This window comes from Hemitrygon akajei, chromosome 18 (assembly GCF_048418815.1).
Source record: "Hemitrygon akajei chromosome 18, sHemAka1.3, whole genome shotgun sequence".
In the NCBI taxonomy this organism is placed as follows: Eukaryota; Metazoa; Chordata; class Chondrichthyes; order Myliobatiformes; family Dasyatidae; genus Hemitrygon; species Hemitrygon akajei.
This window is the reverse complement of record NC_133141.1, coordinates 67,434,986-67,461,940: the sequence shown is the minus strand read 5'-3', so window position 1 is coordinate 67,461,940 and position 26,955 is coordinate 67,434,986. Positions and strand designations below refer to the sequence as shown.

Sequence of the window (26,955 nt, the reverse complement as noted above, 5' to 3'; positions counted from 1 at the left end):
TGAAAATTTGATAGCGGTCTCTAAGATTATGAGGAATACAGAAAGGGTTAAGGTTAGGAGCAGAATGAGGCCATTCAGCCCATCGAGTTTTCTCTGCCATTCCATCATGGCTGATCCCGGATCTCACTCAACCCCATACACCTGCCTTCTCACCATATCCTTTGATGCCCTGACCGATCAGGAAACAATCAACTTCCACCTTACATATACCCACGGACTTGGCCTCCACTGCAGTTTGTGGCAGAAAATTCTATAGATCCACTACTTCCCGGCAAAAAGGAATTCCTCCTTACCTCTGTTCTAAAAGGTCACCCTTCAATGTTGAGGCTGTGCCCTCTAGTTCTGGATACCGTCACCATCCTCTCCACATCCACCCTGTCTTGTCCTTTCAATGAAATCCACCTGCATTCTTCTAAATTCCAGTGAGTACAGGCCCAAAGCTGCCAAACACTCCTCATATGTTAACCCCTTCATTCTCAGAATCATCCTCGTGCACCTCGTCTGGACTCTCTACAATGACAACGCGTCCTGTCTGAGATACAGGGCCCAAAACTGTTGACAATTCACCAAGTGCGGCCTGACTCGTGTCTTATAAAGCCTCAGCATTATTCCCTTGCTTTTATATTCTATTCCCCTTGAAATAAATGCCAACATTGCAATTGCTTTGTTTACCACATACTCAGCCTGTAAATTAACCTTCTGGAAAACTTGCACGAGGACTCCCAAGACCCTCTGCATCTCTGATGTTTGAAACTTCTCCCCATGTAGATAATAGTCCGCACCATTGTTCTTTTACCGAAAGGGACTCTCTTACGTTTCCCAACACTGTATTCCATCTGCCACTTTTTTGCCCATTCTTCCAATTTGTCTCAGTCCTGTTGCAATCACATTGCTTCCTCAGCACTACCTACTCCTCCACCTATCTTCATCGCATCCACAAACTTTGCCACAAACCTATCAATTCTATAATCCAAATCATTGACAAGCAATGTGTAAAGTCGCAGTCCCAATACTGACCCCTGAAAAACACCATTAGTCACTGGCAGCCAACCAGAAAAGGCCCCTTTTATTCTGATATGGACCATGAATTCTGACTGCTCACCCTCCCTTTGCAGCATATTGTGGACACATTCATTAACATCCTGGACACTGGCATCTGGGAGGCAAAGTACCATCCGTGTCTCCTCTTTCCATCCACAGCATCGCCTATCTGTCCCCCTGACTATAGAGCCTCCTATTACTGCTGCCATCCTCTTCAGTTCCTCTTCTGAGCCACAGGGCCGGACTCAGTGCCAGAGGGAAGGCCACTGCTGCTCGCCCCCAACAGTACTCAAAATGGAGTACTTATTGTTGAGACGAATGGCCACAGGGGTGCTCTCCACTATCTGACATTCTCCCTTCCCTCTCCTGACAGGCACCCATTTACCTTTCTCCTGTAGCCTTGGGGTGACGACCTCCCTGTAGCTCCTGTCTATCACAGCTTCACTTGCCCTAACAAGCCGAAGGTCATCGAGCTGCAGCTCCAGTTTCCTAACACGGTCTCGAAGGAGTTGCATCTTGATGCACCTGGTAGAGATGTGGCCATCGGGGAGGCTGGAAGTCTCCTGGAAATCCCATATCTCAAGGCCATTCTGACACCAGTGGGACACATCACAATTAGATACAATATCACAACAGGATTTAAATTCTGGTCACTTGGAGACCAGAGGCAGAACAGCCACTTCCAGCGTGACTGGAGGATGGGTTGCTGATCTTGAGGCTGGTGCAGACACAATGTGTGAAAATGACTCATTATGGGCTGCAGATTTCACTGATACTCCGACAATGTTGTTGAGATTTGCCAGGTCCCCATGTGATAAATCTGGTTCTTGGATCTTCCTGCTCACTGGCTTTCCCGATGGTACAGCACTGATCGAGTCAGGATCTGGTCAATTTGAATCTACCAACTAGCAGACCAACAATGGGCTGAAAGGTCTGATCTTGCAGTCAGGAATCATTTCCTCTTTGGGATTTATTCATGGCCTCAAATTCTTTTCATGGACTGCATCTTCTGTGTAAAGGGGAAGGAGGAAAACTGGACCAGGTGGAGAGACTGCATGGGTGAGGAAACTCCAACAACAGCGAGACAATCAATTCCTTCCATTCCTTCGGGAGGCAAGGTTTAGAAGGATTGTCTTTGGGAGGGATGATAGATCAGTTGTTGAGATTTTGGGGGTTAACTCTGGGAAAATAGATGTAATTACTGCTTGGGGCCCACTGTATTTAGTGATCCTGGGCCTTTGCTAAGGGTCTGCTCCCAGGGTGATGTCAACAATGAGGTCAGACTCACCCCTTGAGCCTGTCTGAAGATGAAGTCCAATCTCCAAATGCAGACCGGGAAATCTGCTGCTTTTAATACTCAGGATTCCTTTAGCTTAAGCTTCCTCATCAAATCTGGTTCATTACACTACAGCCAATCCAGAATTGTTTTTCCCCCAGTGGGCTCAAACACAAACTGCTCTAAAAAGCCTTCCCATAGGCATTCTACAAATTCCCTCTCTTGAGATCCAGCATTGACCTGATTTTCCCTGTCAAGCTACATATTGAAATCCTGAGAAGGACCAACATCCTTGTGGGCAGGTTCACCAGAGCTGTTGTGGAGGGTTTCAACTAATTTGGCATGGAGATAGAAACTGGAGTGATAGGGCTGGGGGTGGGACAGTTGGTATACAACCCAATGTCATGTGTAGTGAGACTGTGAGGAAGGACAGGCAGATCATAGGGCAAAATTGCAGTTAGTGGGATGAGTTAAAGTGTAGCAGGGGTACAAAATTGAAAAGGGTGATGAATATGGGATGAAAGGTGTTATATTTCAATGCACGCAGTACACGGAATAAGGTAGATGATCTTATCGCACCGTTAGAGATTGGTAGGTATGACGTGGGTATCATAGAGTCATGGCTGAAAGAAGATCATAGTTGGGAGGTTAACAATGAAGGATACACATTGTATCAAAAGGACAGGCCGGTAGACAGAGGGGTAGGGGAGGCTCTGTTGGTAAAAAAACTGAAATCAAAGCCTTAGGGAGATGTGACATAGGAATGGAAAATGAAGCCTTGTGGGTAGAGTTAAAGACCTGCAAGGTAAAAAGACACTGTTGGGAGTTATGTACAGGCTGCCGAACAGTAGACAGGATGTAGGATAGAAATTCCAACAGGTAAAACAAAAGGCGTGTAATAAGGATAATATTACGAAAGCAATGGTGTCTTTCAATATGCAGGTAGATTGGGAAAATCAAATTGGTGCTGGATCCCAACAAAGGGAATTTGTAGAATACCTACAAGATGGCTTTTTAGAGCAGCTTCTGGTTGAGCTCACAAGGAGAAAAGAGCAATTCTGGATTGGGTGATTGGGTAATGAACCAGATTTTGTTAGGAAGCATAAGGTAAAGGAACCCTCCGGAGCTAGTAATCACAATATGATAAAGTTCACCATGGAGTTTGAGAAGGAGAAGATACAGTCAGATGCATTAGTATTAGAGTGAAGTAAAAGAAATTACAGAGGCATGAGAGAGGAGCCGACCAAAGTTGATTGGAAGGGGATGCTGAGTGGTTGTAGGTAGGACCTATGGAGAGGCAGGTGAAAGGACACAGGAAACTGGGTGACAGTCAGGAGGGTGAACAGCCAATGCAGAATACCCCTGTGGCCACCTCCCTCAACAACAGCTAATTCACTTTGAATTCAGTTGGAGGGATGACCTAGCAGAGGAAAGTCACAGCAGTCAGATCTCTAGCACTGAGTCTGTCTCTGTGGCTCAGAAGGAAAGGGTGGACAAGAGGCAAGCTGTGGATATAGAGGGTTCATTAGTTTGGAGAACAGAAAGAAGGTTCTGTGGATGAGAGTGAGATTCCAGGATGGTATGTTGCCTCCCAGATTCCAAGGCATCTGACATCGAGTCCTCAGCATTCTTAAGTGGGAGGGTGAGCAGCCAGAGATCGTGGTCCATATAGTTACCAAAGAGGGGGAGGGTGAACCCTCTGACCCCAGAAAGGATGGGAAAAATGGTCCTGAGTTGAGAGAGGTGGTTTCACACCATCTCCATGACTCAGTTAACCCGTGGAGGGGAATGGTTGTGGCTATTGAGTTAGTAGCAGGAAGTGGATGGGACACAAATGTTATCCACATATTCCATGGGGAGGATGTACAAATTCCTTACAGACAGCGTTGGAATTCAACTCCGAACTCTGACAGCCTGAGCAGCAATAACGTCGCACTAACCACTATGCTACTGTGGTGCTCCATCTCTCCTCATCCTTCTCCATTTGAGGAAATAAAGTCCTAATATATCCAACCTTTCCCACTAATTCAGGTCCTCAAGTACTGGTAACATCCTTGTAAAATTTATCTTTCAATCTTATTGACGTCTTTCCTGTTGTAAGGTGATCAGAACTGCACAAAATAGTCCAAATTAGGTCTCACCCACAATTTATACAACTTCAGCATAACATCCCAACTCCTGTACTCAGTGCTTTGATCCATCAAAGCCAATGTGCCGAAAGCTTTTGTTACGACCCTCTCTATCTATGATGCCACTTTCAAGGAATTATGGATCTGTATTCCTGGATCCCCCTGTGCTACCACACTCCTCAGTACTCTTCCACTCGCTGTGTAAGTCCCACCCTGGTTTGTCCTTGCAAAGTGCAACACCTTACACTTGTCTGCATTACCCTCCATCTGATATTTTTAGCCCATTTTCCAGGTGGTCCAGATCCCACTGTAAACTTTGACACCCTTCCTCACTGCCCACTACACCCCTAATCTTGGTGTCATCCTCAAATGTGCTGATTCAGTTTACCACATTCTCATCCAGATTGTTGATGTCCATGACAAACAACAACCATCCGATCCCTGCAGCATAACACCAGTCACAGGCCTTGAGTCAGAGAGGCAATCATCGACAACCACCCTTTGGCTACTCCCGGAAAGCCAATGTCTCATCCAGTTTACTACCTCATCCTGAGTCCCAACCGACTGAACCTTCTTGACCAATCTTCCATGCAGAACCTTGTCAAAGACCTTGCTAAAGTCCACGTAAACAACATCCACTGCCTTGCCTTCATCAACTTTCCTGGTAACTTCCTTGAAAGCATCAATAAAATTGGTTAGACACAACCTAACACACACAAAGTCCTGTTGACTCTTCCTATTCATTCCTGGTCTATCGCAATACTTACATAGTCAGTCCATTCTAATAGCTCCCAATAACTTATTTTCTTAATAGGAAGAAAATTCAAAAATCAGTGGTGCAAAAAAAACAAAAATTGGGAGTCCTCGTGCATGATTCCCTAAAGCTTAAGTTGCAGGTTGAGTTGGAGGTAAAAAAGGCAAATGCAATGTTAGCATTCATTTCAAGTGGACTAGAATACAAGAGCAAGGCTGTCATGGTGAGGGTTTACAAGACATTGGTCAGACCATACGGGAAGTATCGTGAGCAGTTTTAGACCCCATATCTAAGAAAAGAGGTGCTGGCAGTGGAGAGGATCCAGAGGACGTTCACAAGAATGATCCCAGGAATGAAAGGGTTAACATTAGGAGTGTTTGATGGCTCTGGGTCCTGGCCTGGAGCTAAGAAGAATTAGGGAGGGGGATCTTATTGAAACCTATCGAATATTGAAAGGCCTAGACAGGGTGGATGTGGAGAGAAGGTTTCCTATGGTGGGGAAGTCTCGGACCAGAGGACACAATCGCAGAATATAGGGATATTAATTTAGAACAGAGATGAGAAAAAAGTTCTTCAGCCAGAGGGTGGTGAATCTGTGGAATTCCTTGTCACAGATGGCCATGCATGCCATGTTATTGGGTATATTTCAGACCACACAGAGTATTGTGAACAGTTTCGGGCCCTTATCAAAGAAAGGTGTGCTGACATTGCAGAGGTCTCGAGGAAGTTCATGGGAATGATCCAGGAAGGCAGGAGGATGGGGTTGAGAGGAAAAATAAATCGACCATGATGGAATGGTGGAGCAGAATTGATGGATCGAATGACCCATTTCTTCTCCTATGTCTTATGGTCTAACTTACCCACTACTGATGTCAGGCTTACTGGCCTAAAATTTCCTTAGTAGTTTTTCAAGCCTTTCTTAAACAACAGAACAATTTTAGCTGTGCTTCAGTCCTCTGGCACCTCATCCATTGGCAAGGATGTTTTAAATACAGTATCTCTTCTGGAGAAGATAGAATTTCTGCACAAGCCTCTCACAATGTCTGAAAGAACACCTTGTCAGACCCTGGGGATACATCCTCCTTAATTTGCTTCAAGACAGCAAACACATCTTCTTCTGTAATCTGAATAGGGTCCATGACCTCACTGCTGCTTTGCCTCATTTCAGCAGAATGTGTTTGTCCCCGAGTGTTGTCCACATGGGGGCCTGTCATTGTGTTAGAATCAGACCAGGTGGGATTGTTAGCCATGGGGACCTGTCATTGTGGCGGGCTACCACCAGGTGGCAGAGTTCTCCATAGGGGTACCTGTCATTGCGGGAAGACACCACCAGGTGGGGGTGTTGACCACAGGGAAGCTGTCATTGCAGCAAAACACCACCAGGAGGGGGTGTTGACCACAGGGAAGCTGTCATTGCAGTACAACACCACCAGGAAGGGGTGTTGATCACAGGGAAGCTGTCATTGCAGCACAACACCACCAGGTGGGAGTGTTGTCCACAATATGCCTGGCACTGCTGGAGCCCACATTCAGAGTGCTGTGCAGTCTGGTTTCCTTGTCCTAGAAATGATCTGATAAGCTGGAGAGGGGGCAAACCTGATTCACAAAATGTAACTGGGTCAGGGTTGGGGCTGGGTTATGAGAAGAGGCTGAGACTGTTTCCCCTGGAATTCTGGAAGCTGAGTGGTGACCTTACGGATGTTTATAAAATTATGAGGGACTGAGATAACGTGGGTGGTCACAGTCTTTTCCCCAAGGGAGGGGAGTCTGAGAGTAGAGAGCACAGGTTCAAGGTGAAAAGGGAAAAATTTAAAGGGGACCTGAGGGATAGGTTTCCTACATAGAAGATGGTGGGTATGTGGAATGAGCTGCTCAACTAGAGATTCATGATTCAGGAGTTTAAAACATTATTTCCAGGACATAAGTATAATGAACAAAATAGTTGTTACTCCTCATCCGATGCAGCACAAAAATGAAATTATATAAGTAACACAATAATAAAAAAAACACCAATAACTATAAATACATAAGATAGTTTGAATGCATATATTGATTATATGTCCATATAGTGATGCTAGGCACAGGAGTGTCTGTACAGCAGGTGACTCTGACAGGAAATGATAAAGTAGTGATGGTTGGGGGTGTGGAGGGGTGGGTTAGTGGGTGGAGGTGTTGATCAGCTTTACTGTTTGGGGCAAGTAACTGTTTCTCACTCCCCATTGAGAAAATAGTCTACACTTTTATTCCTTTGACCAAAATGTATGACCATACACTATCCAACACTGTATTTCATCTGCCTCTGCCTCTTCTTTGCCTATTCTCTGAAGCTATTTAAGTCCTTCTATGATCTCCCTGTTCTACAACACCACTTGATCATCCACTTATCTTCATATCAATCGCAGACTTGGTCACAAACCCATCAATTAATCATTCAAACCATTGACATATAATGTAGAAAGAAGCAGTCTCAACTGCAGTCTCCAGCCCCTGTGGAGCACCACTAATCACTGACAGCCAACCAAAAATGGCTCCCTTTATTCCCATTCTGCTTTCTGCCAATTAGCCATTGCTTTATCCATGCTCGTATCTTCCCTCTAATACCATGGGATCTTATCTTGTTAAACAGCCTCATGTGTAGTACCTTGTCAAAGACATTCCGAAAATCCAAGTACACAATATCCACCAATTATCCTTTGCCTATCCTGCTTGTCACTCCTAAAACAATTCCAACAGATTTGTCAGGCAAGATTTTCCCTTGAGGAAACCATGCTGACTTTAGCCTATTTTATCATGTGCCTCCAAATACCTGGAAACCACATCCTTAACAATCAACTCTAACATCTTCCCAACCACTGAGGTCAGGCTATCTGGCCTCACTGCTGCCTCCTTCCCTTCATGAAGAGTGAGTGACATTTGCAATTTTCCAGTCCTCCGGTACCATGCCAGAAACTATTGACTCTTGAAAGATCATTACAAATATCTGCACAATCTCTTCAGCTACCTCTATCACAACCTGGGGTGTAGTCCATCTCGTCTATACTGATCTGCCTTCAGACCTTTTAGCTTCCTAAGCACCTTCTCACTAATAATTGCAACTACACTCACCTCTGCCCCCTGACAATTCCAAACTTCCAGCATACTGCTAGTCTTACGCAGGGAAAAGCGATGCAAATGCTTATTCAGTTCATCCGCCATTTCCTTGTCCCCCATTACTACCTCTCCAGCATCATTTTCCAGCAGTCCAATATCAACTCTTGCCTCTCTTTTACTTTTTCTATATCTGAAAAAGTTTTTGGTATCCGCTTTGATATTATTGGCTAGCTTACTTTCATATTTTATCTTTTCTCTTGTTATGGCTTTATTAGTTGCCTTCTGTTGTTTTTTTAAATTTCCCAATCCTCTAACTTCCCACTGAAGTTTGTTCTATTATATTCCCTCTCTTTTGCTTTTATGGTGTATTTCACTTCTCTTGTCAGACAGGGATGCGTCATCCTGACTTTAGAATACTTCTTCTTTGGGATTTATCTATTCTGCACCTTCTAAATTGCTCTCAGAAACTCCATCCTTTCCTGATTTTCTGCCATCCCTGCTACTAACTTCTTCCAATCGATTTTGGCCAGCTCCTCTCTCATGCCTTTGTAATTCCCTCTACTCCACTGTAATACTGATACATCTGACATTAGCTTCTGCCTCTCAAATTGGAAGGTGAATTCCATCAAATGATGATCACTAGCTCCTGAGGGTTCCTTTACCCTAAGCACCCTCATCAAATCCAGCTTATTCCACATTATCCAATCCAGAGTAGTCTTTCCCCTGCTCGATAGTCATCTCACAGGCATTCCACAAATAATCTGTCTTGGGATCCAGTGCTAACCTGATTTTCCTTACCTACCTGCATATTGAAAACCCCATGACTATTGTAACATTGCCATGCCTTTTCTATCTCCCATTGTAAATTGTAGCCCACGTCGTGGCTACTGTTCACAGGCCTGTGTATTACTCCATCAGGAACTTTTTACCCTTACAGTTTCTTAACTATGCCCACATCTTCTGATCCAATGTCACCTCTTTCTCAGCATTTGATTTCATTTTTTTTACCAACATAGCCATGCACCCCACCCCCCGGTCCACCAACTCTGCCTACCCGCCTGTCTGTTTGATGCAATGTGTATCCTTGGATGTGAAGCTCCCAACGATGATCTTCTTTCAGCCACAACTCAGTGATGCCCACAACATCATACCTGCCAATCTCTAACTGTGCTACAACATCATCTACCTTATTCCATATAATGTGTGCATTCAAATATAACACGTTCAGTCCTGTGTTCATCACCCTTTTTGATCTTGTCCCCATATTCCACTTCAACTCATCCCACTTGAGTTCAATTTTTCCCCATCATCTTCCTATCCTTCCTGACAGTCTCACTACACACTGAATCTGCTTGTATACTGACCTCCCCGTCCTCAGCCCTATCACTCCAGTTTCCATCATCCTCCCAAATTAGTTCAACCCCTGCCCAACAGCTCTAGCATACATGCCTGCACTCCTTTCTGCCCCCAGAGACTCTCACATTTCTGGCATTCGGCTGCTGTCTACCACAGTGAAGACTGACACAAAGTATTTATTAATTTCCTCCACCATTTCTGTGTTCCCCATTACTACTTCTCCAGCATCATTTTCCATTGGGCTAATGTCCACTCTTTCATCTCTCGTTTACTCTTTATATGTCTGATAACACTTTTTGTATCCTCTGTTATATTATTGGCTGGCTTAACTTCATATTTCATCTTGTCTCTCCTTGTGTTTTTTAGTTGCTTCCAAATCTTCTACCTTCCCATTAATTTTTGCCAGATTATATGCCCTCCTTTTTACCTTTATGCTGTCGTTGACTTCCCTTGTCAGCCAGGTTTGTCTCATTCTCCCTTTGGAATATTTCTTCATCTTTGAGATGTATTTTTTCTGTGCCTTCTGAATTTCTCTCAGAAACTCGAGCAATTGCTACTCTGCCATCATCCGTGTTGGTATCTCTTTCCACTCAGCTTTGGCCAGCTCCTCTCTCATGCCTCTGTAAGTCATTTTACTCCACTGTAATGCTGATATATTTGATTTTATCTTCCCATTCTCAAACTGCAGGGTTAATTCTATCATATTATGTTGACTAGGGGTTTCTTTACCTTAAGCTTCCTCATCAAATCTGGGTCATTGCAGATTTGCCGTTCCCCTAGTAGGCTCAATGACAAGCTGGCCTAGAAACCCATCTTGTAGGCATTCTATAAATCCTTTTTCTTAGGATCCAACACAAACCTAATTTTCACAATCTACCTGCATACTGAAATCCCCTCATAATTATTGTCACATTGCCCTTTTGGCATTCTTCTTCTATCCTGTACTTTGTATTCTTCATCCTGACTACTGTTCAGAGGCCGGTTTATAACTCCCATCAAGATCTTTTTACCCTGACAGTTTCTCAACTCTACCCACAAGGATTCCACGTCTTCCAATCCTACGTCACCTCTTTGAATGGATTTGACTTCACTTTTTTTTTTACCAACAGAGCCGCGCCACCCCCTCTGCCTACCTGCCTCTCCGTTCAGTACAATGTGTCTCCTTGGATCTTAAACTCCCAACTATGATCTTCTTTCAGCCACGACTCAGCGATGCCCACAACATCAAACCTGCCAGAGTCACAAGGTCATCTACCTTATTCCGTATACTGGTTGCATTCAAATATGATGCCCTGGGAAAGGTTTCACTGCGAATGCAATGGTCTTTCTGTCGAAACAGTGTTTGGCTTATGGTTAGAGATAACAGGTGCTTTGGAATGTGAAACATCCAATCTGGGGAGCAGGTTTTTTATTTGTGTGTGCCTGCCACCGGTGTGAGCTGGAGTCTGTATTCGGAGGGAGATGAAGGGAGAAGACACTGGAGAGAACCGGTCGTAGGATTCGACCCGGTGGAGGACCGTGATGCGATGGAGCAGGATGCTGAGGTTTACTGAGGATCGGTGAATAGAACTTTTGGAAGAGCTGAGCTTCAACTTGTGCACATTTGACTGTTTAATTATAATGGGCCCTTTTTGTTTTTTTCCTTTCTTCTCTTTACTAACCCTTCAGTTAAGTTAAGTTTCATAAATATTATTCCTCTAATTGTATGCGGTGTGCTGTCTGTTCGTTCTTGGCACCGAGTTGTAACAGGGGATCACATTACACAGCATCCAACCAAACCGGGGTCTCAACCTCATGCATTTGGCAGGACCGGAGTGTGTTTTCCCTCGACTTATGCAGCCCAAGGAAACCGGGGTTGGTGGGGGGAGTGGTGTTCACAAACATAACACCTTCAGTCCTGTATTCAGAACCCTTTTTGATTTTGGCCCTCTGTTACACTTTAACTCATCACATTGACTGCAATTTTGCCCTATCACCTGCCTGTCTTTCCTCACAGTCTCACTACACACTGCCCTCCTCAGGCGTATCACTCCGGTTCCCATCCTCCTCTCAAATTCACTTAAACCCTCCCCAAAAGCATCCATTTGAATGGGTCGGGATCCATCTCGGGTTCATTTTAAAACAATATTATGTTTTGTAAGTTCAGAACATTAAACTAATTGAAAGGAAGACATGGGAATCTGAAATGCCGGTCTAACTTTGATTTTACTTTAGGTGAGGCACACATATCATTGTGGCATGATGATGTTTGCAATATAACCCATAATGAATTATTTAAATGAACAAGAATGCTTAATCAAACAATAGAAGGCCATAAGACCATAAACCATGAGCCATTTGGCCCATTGAGTCTGCTCTGCCATTCAGTCAGGGCTGATCCTTTTCTATCCTCCTCAGCCCCACTTCCTGGCCTTCTCACCATGACCCTTGATGCCGTGTCCAATCAAGAACCTATCAAGCTCTGCCTTAAATGCACCCAACGACCTCCACAGCTGCCTGTGGTAATAAGTTCCACAAATTCATCACCTTCTCTGCATCCCTGTTTTGAAAGGGCACCCCTCTCCCCTGAGGCTGTGCCCTCTTGTCCAAGACTCTCCCACCACGGGAAACATCCTTCATCCATCTACTCTGTCTGGGCCTTTCAACGTTTGATAGGTTTCAATGAGGCCCCCCTGCATTCTTCTAAATTCCAGCAAGTACAAACCCAGAGCCATGAAACTTTCCTGGTATGATAACCCTTTCATTCACGGAATCATCCTTGTGAACCTCCTCTAAACCCTTTCCAAAGCCAACCCATTTTTTCTGAGATGAAGAGCCCAAACCTGTTCACAATACTCAAGGTGAGGCCACACCAGTCCTTTAGAAAGCCTCAGCGTCACATCCCTGTTCTGTATTCTAGACCTTATGAAATGAATGCTAACATTGTATTTGCCTTCCTTACCATCGACTCTACCTGCAAGTTAACCTTTTGAGGTGTTCTGACAAGGACTCCCAAGTCCCTTGGCATCTCAGAGTATTGAATTGTCTTCCTGTTAAGAAAATAGTCTGTACATTTATTTCTACTACCAAAGTGCAGGACCATGTATTTTCAAACATTGTATTTCATTTGCCACTCTCTTGACCATTCTCCTAATCTGTCTAAGTCCATCTGCAGCCTACTTGTTTCCTCAAAACTACCTGCCCCTCCACCAATCTTTGTATCATCTGCAAACTTGGCAGCAAAGCCATCAATTCCATCATCTGAATCATTGAAATACAGCATAAAATGAAGCGGTCCCAACACCGACCCCTGCGGAGCACTAGTCACTGGTAGTAAACCAGAAAAGGATCCTTTCACTCCCACTCGCTGCCTCCTACCAATTAGCCAATGCTCTAACCATGCCAGTAAATTTCCTGTAACACCAAGAGTTCTTAACTTGGTAAGCAGCCTCAGGTGTAGCACCTTGTCAAAGGCACTTCTGAAAGTCCAAATATACAACATCCACTGCATCCCTTTTATCTATCCTACGTGTAGTCTCCTCAAAGAATTCCAACAGGTTTGTCTGGTAAGATTTTCCCTTCAGAGAACCATGCTGACTTTGTCCCCAAACACTCCATAACCTCATCCTTTACAATTGACTCCAACATCTTCCCTACCACTGAGGTCAGGCTAACTGGTCTCTAATTTCCTTTCTGCTGACTTCCTCCTTTCCTAAAGAGTGGAGTGACATTTGCAATTTCCAGTCCTCTGGCACCATGCCAGAGTCCAATGATTTTTGAAAGATCATTACTCATGCCTCCACAATCTCTACAGCTACCTCTTTCAGAACTCTAGTGTGCAGTTCATCTGGTCCAGGTGACTTATGTACCCTTCACTCTTTCAGCTTTTTGAGCACCTTCTCCTTTGTGATAGTAACTGTACTCGCTTCTCTTCCCTCATGCCTTTCAACATCTGGCACACTGGTAGCATCTTCCGCAGCGAAGACTGATGTAACATGTTAATTTAGTTCATCTGCCATCTCCTTGTCCCCCATTAATATTTGTCCACCCTATTTTTTTACATACTTGAAAAAGCTTTTACTATCCACTTTGATATTGTTTGCTAGCTTGCTTTCATATTTCACCTTTTGCATCCTAATGATTCTTCTAGTTGCTCTCTTATGGTTTCAAAAGTTTCCCAGTCCTCTGTCTTCCCACTAATTTTTGTGTTGTTGTATTCACCCTCTTCTGCTTTTACATTCGTTTTGACTTCCCTTGTCAGCCATGGTTGTACTATTTTGCCATTTGAGTATTTGTTTTTGGAATACATCTATCCTGCACCTTCTTCATTTTCCCCAGAAACTCACGCTATTGCCGCTCTGCTGTCATCCCTGCCAGCATTTCATCCAATTTACTTTGGCCATCTCCTCTCTCATACCACTGTAATTTCCTTTACTCCACTGAAATACTGTAGGTCAGACTTTACTTTCTCCCTATCAAATTTCAAGTTGAACTCAATTATATTGTGATCACTGCCTCCTAAGGGTTCTTTTAACTGAAGCTCTCATTCACTCCAGTTCATTACATAACACCCAATCCAGTATTGCCAATCCCCGAGTAGACTCAATGACAAACTGCTCTAAAAATCCATTTCATAGGCATTTAACAAAGTGTACCACCTCACACTTCTCTGGGTTGAACTCCATCTGCCACTTCTCAGCCCACTTCTGTATCCTATCAATGTCTGTCTGCAATCTTCGACAATGCTCAACATTATCCACAACACCACCAACCTTTGCGTCGTCTTCAAACTTGCCAACCCACCCTTCCACCCCCACATCCAGGTTGTTAATAAAAATCACGAAAAGTAGATTTTCTTCCCACCTTTATCTCTAATCGGTCCTATCTTCACTCCTGTCAACCTTTTATTCTTCACATATTTGAAGAATGCCTTGGGGTTTTCCTTTACCCTGCCCGCCAAGGCCTTCTCATGCCCCCTTCTTGCTCTCCTCAGCCCCTTCTGAAGCTCCTTTCTTGCTACCCTATATTCCTCAATAGACTCATCTGATCCTTGCTTCCTAAACCTCATGTATGTTGCCTTCTTCCATCTGACAAGATTCTCCACCTCACTTGTCACCCATGGTTCCTTCACCCTACCATTCTTTATCTTCCTCACCGGGACAAATTTATCCCTAACATCCTGCAAGAGATCCCTAAACATCGACCACATGTCCATAGTACATTTCCCTGCAAAAGCATCATCCCAATTCACACCCGCAAGTTCTAGCCTTATAGTCTCATAATTTGCCCTTCCCCAATTAACACTTTTCCTGTCCTCTCTGATTATATCTTTTTCCATGATAATGCTAAGGGTCAGGGAGCGGTGATCACTGTTCCCCCAGATGCTCACCCACTGAGAGATCTGTGACCTGACCCAGTTCGTTACCTAATACTAGATCTAGTATGGCATTCCCCCTAGTCGGCCTGTCAACCATGGTCCATGAAAAACGTTGTCTCATTTTTACTATTCACTGTACCAGCGGTTATGGTCGAAATGACAATAAAAGTTGACTTGACTTGACTTGAACATACTGTGACAGGAATCCGTCCTGGACGCACTTGACAAACTCTGCCCCGTCTAAACCATTGGAACTAATCAGGTGCCAATCAATATTAGGGAAGTTAAAGTCACCCATGATAACAACCCTTTTATTTTTGCACCTTTCCAAAATCTGCCTCCCAATGTGCTGCTACCAGGGGGCCTATAGAATATTCCCAATAGCTCAGCCTACTGTCTAATGGAGTGACACACAGATCTGTGTGGCTGCAATTAATTCTTCCTTTTCCCCAGTTTAAACTTTGAATTTTTAACTTTTATTTGTCAGATCTTAGAGGGGAATAGTTGTTACTACGTCACAATCTTTAAGAAGTGGAAAGCAGCTTCCTGAATCCAGCAATGGAAAGGGGAAAATGTCAGAGGAAACACCAGCCTGGGTCGAACGTTTAGAAAATTCGCTGATGGGTCTTGATAAGAAGATAGACAATAACACGGTAAAACGATGCTCCCTCTTCTGAGATGAGATCGTTACAAGAGAGTTTTCAATTTGTGCAGGAAAACATTATTTCTCTGAATTCTGAACTGAAAGAGGCGAAGTGGCAAATTGCAGAAATATCAGCGTGTTTGGAGAAGTTGCAACAGAAGTTTATCGATGTGGAAGCAAGATCTCGTCGGAATAATATTTGAATTGTTGGATTGAAGGAAGGATCTGAGACTGAAGATTTATTAGACTATTTTGCTAACCTGTTTCAATCTCTGTTTTCAGATATTTTATCTCAACCTCCCGACATCGAAAGGGCATTTAGAAGTTTTACTGCGACATCTCGCCAAGATAGACCAAGGTCAGTTTTAGTCTCCTTTCTTCATTTTAAAGTTAAAGACCGAATCATAAAATATGCAAAGAAACAAAAAGTTTTTAAATTTAAAGGTTCAGAGCTTCGTTTTTATGAAGATTACCCACGGGAGGTTATGGCTCTGCGGTCTAAATTCGTTCCAACTATGAAGATAGCCTATGATAAGGGATTATTCCCATCACTTCAATATCCAGCTCGATTAAAATTAAACCCCACGTGTTTTTCTGGACCCCAAAGAGGCATTGGATTATGTTAACTCTATTCTGGTTGTAGCCAAGGTTTGAATGGTTTTAGGTCTGCTGAATAATCATTCTTTCGGAAAGAAGATAAGCTTTGAATATTTTTGATTTGCTTAAGATGTCCTATAACTGATCAACTATTTAAAGAAGATGTGAACCTTTCGATGTGAATGATGAATGACTTTTCGTAATCTGTTTGGTCTACTGAGTGAATTAAGACAACGGATAGACTGTTTGATTATCTGTTTTATTATTTGTTTTATTCTCCTTTTTCATTAATTAAGTGATAGTTTTCATAGTTCATAAGGTTTTTTTCTTATATATAGTTGGGAGTGCTTAGTTGATAGATAATTAATTTTTTCTAAAAAACAGTTTTTCATTGGGCGTGTCAGTTAAGCGGAAAATGGTGCTGATTTTTCTTCACCAGAGATTATGTAGGTATTTTTCTCTTTGTTTAATTTTTAGCTTGGTGTCCTTGGAGATTGTTTTGCATTCCCCAGTGTGTTCTTAAGGATTAAGTATGAACACTTTTCTCTCTGAACTTTTATGCTGGATATGGGGAGCTAGATGATGTAGAGAGAAACGGAACAGTGCTGGCCTTTTGGTCCATATTGTTCTGCTTGCCTTTCAATTTACTTCATGATTAATCTAATGCTTCTGTCCTCTAGAGAATTCTATTTGTCTTTCACTATGAGCCTATTTAAGAGTTTTTTGAATGTCCTTGTTGTGTCTGCCTCTATGACTACCCATGGTAGATCTTTTCACGTACCCACTGGTCAATGAAAACAAATATCTCTGAGATCCCTATACTTTCTTCTGATCACCGTAAAATTGTGTCTTCTTGTATTAACCATTTCAGCTGGGAATCTGTACCATGTTTTAATGATGACCCAGCCTTACCAGTTTCCATTGTTCCAGCACAATAATACTCTGTAAAGTAATGGAAGGCACCAAAGTAAATTGATATTTAAATTGCATATATATCAGTTAGAAGCAAGGCCTGTAAATGGGCAGAAGAACCAGTTAACATGACTTGATATGGTGGTGTGTTGCTTTGTAGTGTTAGGCTTTTTATATCTAGCAAAATATTTTTTCTCTTTGCAGGGCTTTTCGATTTTAGAGCCATATCTTATCTTTTTTTGTAACTGGGGGGAGGAATTAAGGAAAGCTTTTTAAAACCACTATTATAAAATGGGCAGCTTGCCCACTTGGGGAGGCATTTCGGCTTTTTTTGCCTAATTTCGGGCTTTTTGGGGTGGTGGGAGGATTGATGTTAGTTTTGATTTACAGGATTAACTGTAGATTAATTTTAGTTTTCTTTTTGGTATTTTTTCCCATTACGGAGCTCCGGAGCATGTATATTTTGTGTATTGTTGTACTTATCACCGCCAGTTTGGATTAGCCTGCGCGGTATGCATCCATTTATGTGCTAAATAAAATAAAAAATTTATGGCAATTAAACAGATAAGTTGGAATGTATGTGGTTGGAATAATCCTATTAAGCGAAAGAAGACTTTTAAAATCATTAATCGATTCCAACCCAAAATAATTTTTGTTCAAGAAACGCATATCAAAACGGGCGATCAAAATAGATTTTTTTTAATGTGGAAGGGCCTTCAATTTCACGCTACTTGTCAAAATAAAACAAAGGGAGTATCTATTTTTATTAAATCTAATATTTTATTTATCCAAGAAGATATTGTGTCAGATATTAATGGTAGATTTTTAATTGTTAAAGGAACAATTTGTAATAGAAAAATTGTTCTGGTTAACCTATATGGAACTAATGTAGATGATCCTTCTTTTTTTAAAAATGTATTTGCTTTATTGTCGGACTTAAATGAATATATGTTGTTAATTGGTGGTGGTTTTAACTGTTGTTTAAACCCTTTGATTGACAAGAGTTCAACTAATCAGCGGCTTCCAAGTTGTTCTGCATCACTTATTAATTCTTTTCTAATTGATTTTGGCCTGGTGGAAATTTGGAGACATTTACATCCTAATGATAGAGATTATTCTTTTTTTTCACACATTCACAAAAAATATTCGAGAATCGATTAGCTTATGGTTGATCCCCGATTTTTGTCCAAAGTCCAGAAATGTGAATATGATGCTATAGTTCTTTCGGATCATGCGCCTTTAAGTTTAGCTTTTGAATTGAACGATGTTGCTATTGCAAATTTGCCTTGGCGTTTTCCAGAAAAATTATTGCAACGTCTGGACTTTGTCAAATTTATTGAGACTGAGATAAAAGATTTTTTTCTTTTTAACAATATAGAAGATGTATCAAAATTGATTATATGGGATACATTTAAAGCATATTTGCATGGTCAGATAATTTCCTATTCAGCTAAGCTTAAGAAACAGACAAAAACAGAGTTAGATAAAAATTTCCAAACAAATTAGAGACTTGGATAATATTTATGCAGTCTCTCCTAACATTGATTTATTTAAACAAAGAGTTGAACTCCAATCACAATATAATTTATTATTAACTTATCCTATTGAAAGAAATTTACTTAAATTGAAAAGTCAATTTTATGTGTTTGGAGATAAAAATAATAAGCTATTAGCATCTCAATTAAAAGCAGCTAGAGCTAAAAGACAAATTTTAAAAATTCGTAAGGGAGATGGTAGTTTAGCATGCAATGATGAAGATATTAATAAAAATTTTCAAGACTTTTATATTGAACTTTATAAATCTCAGTTTCCAGTTGATTCTTCTAAAATGAATGCTTTTTACAAAAGATTCATTTTCCTCAAATTTCTGTTGAAGATCAATAAACTCTTGATGCTCCTATTCCTGAAAGTGAAATTTAGAAAGCTATTTTTTCAATGCAATCTGGTAAAGCTCCTGGACTGGATGGTTATTCTGTAGGATTTTATAAAACATTTGAAAAATTGTTCTCTTCATATATGTTGGAAATGCTTAAAGATTCTTTTTTGATAGGAGAGTTACCTCCCACATTTTATGAAGCTTCTATTTCTTTAATTCTTAAGAAAGATAAAGACCCTACTGACTGCGCTTCATATAGACCTATTTTATTATTAAATGTGGATGCTAAAATTCTCTCAAAAATAATGGCTAATCGGCTGGAAAATTATTTAGCTAAAATTATTTCTCAAGATCAAACAGGATTTGTAAAGGGCTGTTATTCCTTTTCTAATGTTTGGAGATTGTTAAATGTTATATATTCATCCTTCTCTAAGGCTCCCCAATGTGTCATTTCTCTTGATGCTGAAAAGGCATTTGATAGAGTTGAATGGAAATACTTATTTAATGTTTTAGAGAAATTTGGCTTTGGTATTAATTTTAATAAGTGGATTAGAATAATATATAAAAGTCCTATTGCTACTGTTATTACTAACAATTGCAGATCTCCTTTTTTCAGCTTTCACGGGGTACGAGACAAGGATGTCCGTTAAGTCCTTTGTTATTTAATTTGATGCTGGAACCCTTGGCTATTGCACTTCGAGAAGCTAAAGATATTCATGGAATTTTTATAAATGGGACTGTTCATAAGATCTCTCTTTACGCTGACGATCTCTTAGTTTATATTTCGAATCTTGAAGAATCCATTCCTAGCTTATTGAAACTATTAAATGATTTTGGAAAGTTTTCAGGATATAAACGAAACCTTCATAAAAGTGAATTATTTCCCCTAAATGATTCTGTTTCTATATATGATGACATTCCTTTTAGAGTTACGGACTCATTTAAATATTTAGCTATTATTATCACTAAAAATCATAAAGACATTTATAAAGCTAATTTGGTTCCTTTAGTGGATTTTATGAAGCAATTATTTTGTAGATGGAATCCACTTACACTTTCGTTAGTTGGCCGAATTCATGAAGTTAAAATGATGATTTTACCAAAATGTTTATATGTATTTCAAAATATCCCTTTTTTTAACTAAGAAGTTCTTCGATCATGTTGACTCCATTATTTCCTCTTTTGTTTGGAATAAGAAAAGACCAAGAATGCTAAATATCATTTACAAAGATTAAAAAAAGATAGAGGTCTTGCTTTGCTTAATTTAAGAATGTATTATTGGGCTGTTAATATACGTTATATGTGTTTTTGGTTATATTGGGCTGATAGAGATGAACGACCTCTGTGGGCTGATTTGGAATTGAATGCTGTGAAACAGTTTCATTTAACCTCATTATTAAGAGCTTCTTTGCCTGTACAACAGGCCAAAACTACTAATTTAAATTTATATCCTGTGATTAAGCAGTCATTACAAATTTGGTTCCAGTTTCTTAAGTTTTTTAATCTTAAAAAATTTAAACTTTTTGGTTTAATTTATCGAAATTATTTATTTAAACCTTCATTAAGTGATCGTACTTTTCTTTTTTGGAGGAATAAAGGGGTTTATTCCTTCATGGATTTGTTCCAAGTTGGCCAACTGATGTCTTTTGAGAAATTAGTAACTCAATACTCTCTCTCATGTTCACATTTCTTGCAATATCTTCAGGTCAGACACTTCTTTCAAAAATACTTAAGTAATTTTCCATATATACAAGATTCTGACCTGTTAGATATTATTTTTAAAATGAATCCTTTAGTGAAGGGTTTTATTGGGAAATTTATAATTTATTGTTACAGCAACACAATTACCCTTCACTTAAGATTAAGCAAGATTGGGAGAGAGAACTTAACATGACTTTGATAGCAAAAGATTGGTTGTGGATTTTGAGGTTGGTCAATTCTTCTTCGATTTGTGCCAATTACTCTTTAATTCAATTTAAAATTGTACATCGTTACTATTTGACAAAGGAGAGACTGTCTAAAATGTTTCCTAATGTTGATAGTCAGTGTGACAGATGTAAAACGGAGACAGCCACATTGACACATATGTTTTGGTCGTGTTCTGTATTGAAACATTTTTGGAAGTCTATTTTCTCTACAATTTCTAAAGCTTTAAAAATTAATTTACAACCTAATAAATTAACAGTTTTATTTGGTATAGTCCCTCAATATATTAATTCCAAGCTGTATAACTCTGAGTCTATAATCTTTATCCCTTTGCGGGAGAACTGGCTGAGATATTGGATTCATCATTCGTATGAATGAGGTGAGGAGCCAGCAGACTGGACTGTAGCAAATGTTTCTTGATTTAAGACCATAAGACATAGCAGCAGAATCAGGCCATTTGGCCCATCAGGTGTGCTTCACCATTCCATCATGGCTGATTTATTATCCCTCTCAACCCTATTCTCCTGCCTTCTCCTTGTTACTCTTGATGATCTGGCTGAAGACATTTTTCCACCTCTCTGTTTAAAATGGATGCCCCTCTAATCTGAGGCTGTGCTCTCTGGTCCTAATCTCTTCCACTGTAGGAAACATCCACTCCACATCTAGGCCTTTCAACATTTGATAGATTGAAATAAGATCCCCCTCATTCTTCTAAACTCCATGGAGTACAGTCTTCGAGTCATCAGATACTTCTCATATATTAACTCTTTAATTCCTGGGATCGTTCTTGTAAACCTCCTCTGAACCCCCTCCAATGCCAGCACATTTTTTATAGGGGCTGAGAACTGCTCACCATACTCCAAATTTGGTCTGACCACTGCTTTAAAAAGCATCAGCATTACATTCTTGCTTTTGTATTCCAGTCCTCTCAAAATGAATGCAAACATTTAATTTGGTTTCCCTATCATCAACTCAACCTGCAAGTTAACCTTGAGGGAATTCCTCACAAAGGCTTCCAAGTCTCAACACCAACTCCCGTGGCACACCACTAGTCACCAGCAGTCAAGCTGTCCCCTTTTATTCCCATTCTTTGTCTTCTGATCTCTGCCAATCTTCCATCCATGCTACTAGCTTTCCTGCAATACCATGAGCTCTTGTTAAGCAGCCTCATGTGCTCACCTTATCAAAGGCTTTCTGAAAATCCAAATAAACAACATCCACTGACTCTCCTTTGTTTATCCTGCCTGTTATTTCCTCAAAGCATTCCAACAGATTTGTCAGGAAACATTTCCCCTTAAGGAAACAATGCTGACTTTGGCCTATTTTATCATGTGCTTTCAAGTACCCAAACTTCATCCTTAATAAGAAACTCCAACATCTTTCCAATCTCTGAAGTCAGACTAACTAGACTATAATTTCCTTTCTTCTGTTTCCCTCCCTTCTTAATGAGTGGAGTGACATTTGCAAATTTCTAGTCCCCAAGATCTATTGATTCTTGAAAGACCATTACTCATACCTCCACAATCTCTTCAGCTACCTCTTTCAGAACCCTGGGTTTAGTCTATTTGGTCCAAATGGTTGATCTACCTTCATCCTTTTAAGCTTCCCAAGCACCTTCTCCTTAATAGTAGCAATGACACTCCATCAGATCATAAAACATAGGAACAGTCTTGGGCCAATTGGCCCATTTCATCTGCTCCACTATTTCACCATGGCTAATCCTTTTTCCTTCTCAACCTGTCTTCTCTCCATAACCTTTCATGCCTTGATAATCAAGAACCTATCAACCTCCACTTTAAATACACCCAATGATGGGGTCTCCACAGCCACATGTAGCAATGAATGCCACAGGTTCACCACTAAAGAAATTCCTCCTTATCTCTGTTCTAAGTGCACATCCTTCTATTCAAAGGCTGTGCCCACTGGACCAAGACTCCAGCAATATAATAAACATCCTCTCCACATCCACTCTATCTAGGCCTTTCAACATTCGATAGGTTTCAATGAGACCCTCCTCCCCCCCCCCCCACCTCATTCTTCTAAATCACATAAGAAATAGGGACAGGAGTAGGCCAACTGGCCCGTCGAGCCTGCTCTGCCATTCAATAAGATCATGGCTGATCTGGCCATGGACTCATCTCCACCTACCTGCCTTTTCTCCATAACCTGTAAGTCCCCGACTGTGAAAAATCTATCCAACCTTGTCTTAAATATATTTACTGAGGTAGCTTCCACTGCTTCACTGGGCAGAAAATTCCACAAGTTCACCACCCTCTGGGAAAAGCAGTTCCCCCTCATCCCCGTGCTAAATCTACTCCCGAATCTTGAGGCTATGTCTCCTAGTTCTCGTCTCACCTGGCTCGATCTTACCTATCCCTTTCATCATTTTATATGGTTCTATAAGATCTCCTCTCATTCTTCTAGATTCCAGCGAGTACACTACCAGGCGACTCAGTCTGTCCTCATCTCTGGAATCAACCTGGTGAACCTCCTCTGCACCACCTCTAAAGCCGGTATATCCTTCCTCAAGTAAGGAGACCAGAACTGCACACAGTACTCCAGATGCAACCTCACCAGTACCCTATACAGTTGCAGCATAACCTCCCTGCTCTTAAATTCAATCCCTCTAGCAATGAAGGCCAACATTCCATTTGCCTTCTTGATAGCCTGCTGCACCTGCAAACCAACCTTTTGTGATTCATGCACAAGCACTCCCAAGTCCCTCTGCACGGCAGCATGCTGCAATGTTTTACCATTTAAATAATAATCTGATCTTCCATTTTTCCTTCCAAAGTGGATGACCTCGCATTTACCAACATTGTATTTCATATGCCAGATAGACCCTTGCCCACTCACTTAACCTATCTATATCTCTCTGTATACTCTCTGTATTTTTTAGTGATATACATCATTAATGTATATTATCAACAACTGTGGGCCCAGCACTGTGTCACACCGCTCACCACTGGTTGCCAACCAGAGTAACACCCAGGCATCCCAACTCTCTGTTTTCTACTGGTCAACCAATCCTCTATCCATGCTAATACATCACCCCCAACTCTATGCATCCTTATCTTACGGAAGTCTTTTATGCGGCACCTTATCGAACGCCTTCTGGAAATCCAAGTAAATAACGTCCATCTGTTCCCCTCTATCCACTGGGCTCATTCTATGCTCAAAGAGTTCCTGTAAATTTGTCAAACAGGACCTGCTTTTGCTGAATACATGCTGCATCTGTCTGATGGCTCTGGGCCTGTACTCCCTGGAATTTCTCACTCCTCTTGTGATAACCTTTTCATTTCCAGAATAATTCCCATGAATGCCCACTGAACCCTCTCCAGCACATCCTTTCTTAGATAAAGGGCCCAAATTTCCTTGCAGTACTCAAAGTGAGGCCTCACCAGTGCTTTATACAGCCTCATCATTACATCCTTGCTTTTATATTCTAGCCCTCTTGAAATGAATGCTAATATTTCTGTACCTTCTTCACTACCCACTCAACCTGCAAATTAACCTTTAGGGAACCTTACACAAGGACTTTCGAGTCCCTTTGCACCTCAGATTTTTGAATTTTCTTCCCCTTAAGAAAATATCAGCACTTTTATTCCTTCTACCAAAGTCTACATGTCCCGACACTGTATTCCACATGTCACTTCTTTGCTCATTCTCCCAATCTGTCTGTCCTTCTGCAGACTCTTCATCAACACTACCTGCCCCTCTACCCATCTTCATATCATCCGCACACTTGCCCACAAAGCCATCAATTTGTTCTCCAAATCATTGACAGATAAGGTAGAAAGAAGCAGTCCCAACACTGACCCCTGCAGAACAACACCATTCACTGGCAGCCAGCCAGAAAAGGCTCCCTTTATCCTCACTCTTTGCCTCCTGCCAATCATGTATCTATGCTCGTCTCTTTCCAATAATACCATGGGATCTTATCTTATTAAACAGTCTCATGTGCAGCTCCTCGTAAAATCCAAGTATACAACATCCACTGATAATCCTTTGTCTATACTGCTAGTTATTTCTTCAAAAATTTGAACAGATATGTCTGACAAAATTTCCCTTCAGGAAGCCATGCTGGCTTCAGACTATTTCATTATGTGCCTCCAAGTACCTTGAGACCTCATCCTTAAGAGTTGACTCCAACATCTTCCCAACCACTGAGGTCAGGCTAACTGGCCTATAAATTTCCTTTCTTATGTCTCCCTCCCTCCTTGAAGGGTGGAATGACATTTGCAATTTTCAAGTCCTCTGGTACCATGCCAGAAACTATTGCTTCTTGAAAGATTATTCCTAATGTCTCTTCAGCTACCTCTTTCAGAACCTGGAATGCAGTCCATATGGTCCAGGTGACTGATCTATCTTCAGACATTTCATCTTCCCAAACACCTTCTTCTCAGTAATAGCACTGTGCTCACTTCTGCCCCCTGACACTCTCAAACTTCTGGCAAACTGCTAGTGTCTTCCACAGTGAAGAACAATGCAAAATACTTATTCAGTTCATCTGCCATTTCCTTTGTCTGCATTACTACTTCTCCAGGATCATTTTCCAGTGCTCCAATGTCTATTCCTGCCTCTCTTTTACTTTTTATATGTTGTGGCCCAGGGAAAAGTACAGACAGACAGACAGACAGACAGATATACTTTATTGATCCCGAGGGAAATTGGGTTTTGTTACAGCCGCACCAACCAAGAATAGTGAAGAAATATAGCAATATAAAACCATAAATAATTAAATAATAGTATGTTAATCATGCCAAGTGGAAATAAGTCCAGGACCAGCCTATTGGCTCAGGGTGTCTGACACTCCGAGGGAGGAGTTGTAAAGTTTGATGGCCACAGGTAGGAATGACTTCCTATGATGCTCAGTGTTACACCTCAGTGGAATGAGTCTCTGGCTGAATGTACTCCTGTGCCTAACCAGTACATTATGCACACTCAGGACAACAACTAATTTTTCGGGTTTTAATTCCATTATCTGTTTTAGATGTTTATGTGCCAGAAGAGGGTCTTAAAACAAAACAAACGACTTTACAATCAGGTCCTGCCGTTATAATCTCCGTTTAACCTTCGATCCACACACTTGTGTCTCAACCTTGTGTCTTTAACTGCGTATGCAGTATAAAAATACAAAGAAAATCGCACAAAACTGATACGGTACTAATACGGTAGTGGCAATTCTGAAGGAACACAATACAAACAACATTAGAATCCCCCCCAACCCTGGACCTTATACATTGCAGTGAAAAATGTAAGCGAATACATCTCATCTAGGGTGTCTACTACTCTTTAGTACACACGTGCTGAACTCCCGAACAGAGACTAAACATTCACGTTACGCTGTTACATGCACAATCAGTCATGATACAATAAAGTTAGACAAAAGGTACGCTTTGGCACAACTTTCACACGATATTGCCTGGTAGTTAAATTACAGGAAGACTGACCTGCTTGGCTGGTGAGGAACTTTGCAAGCCACGCTATCCAGCATCGAGTCCTTTACTCTGAAAATCTAAAGCATCCACATGTAAAACATGTCAAATTACCGATATTCTCAATTCACCAACAAGCATAAACAAATTCACATGGATATTGTAAATCAATGCTCACCTTTCCTCACCATACCTAGCATCTCTGGGGGAACTTGATTCCAACGCCCCACCAGCTTCTGCAGCAGAAAACAAAATGGTCTCCCCACTATCCTGCGCGTGTGTAATGACATCACCATCTCCACTTAAAGGCACGGACACCTATTCTAGCATTACCCGGATGAATGCCTGAGTACACCTTTAACGATACTGAATAAGATTCGACGGTCACCTGCTTACATTCTCCCCTGCATTCAAGTAATCGTCCTCGATTACTCACTCACTACTTTTAACCTCCTTAACTGCTTCTCTAAAGAGAACTGAACTAAGACTAGCCAGTATCTCAGACACTGCTGCCGGACTCAGCAAGGACTGACCTTGGTTAACGATGTGGGTTAGGGTGCT

General features: G+C 41.3%; 1 long non-coding RNA gene across 1 annotated transcript; it reads left to right on the top strand.

Moving 5' to 3' along the window:
• The first annotated feature begins 15,528 nt into the window (after positions 1–15,528).
• LOC140741622 (uncharacterized) lies at positions 15,529–19,785 on the top strand. The gene is made up of 3 exons (XR_012102101.1): positions 15,529–15,655; positions 15,928–16,003; positions 19,647–19,785. It is a non-coding gene; the product is annotated as an uncharacterized lncRNA (long non-coding RNA).
• Positions 19,786–26,955: the final 7,170 nt, after the last annotated feature.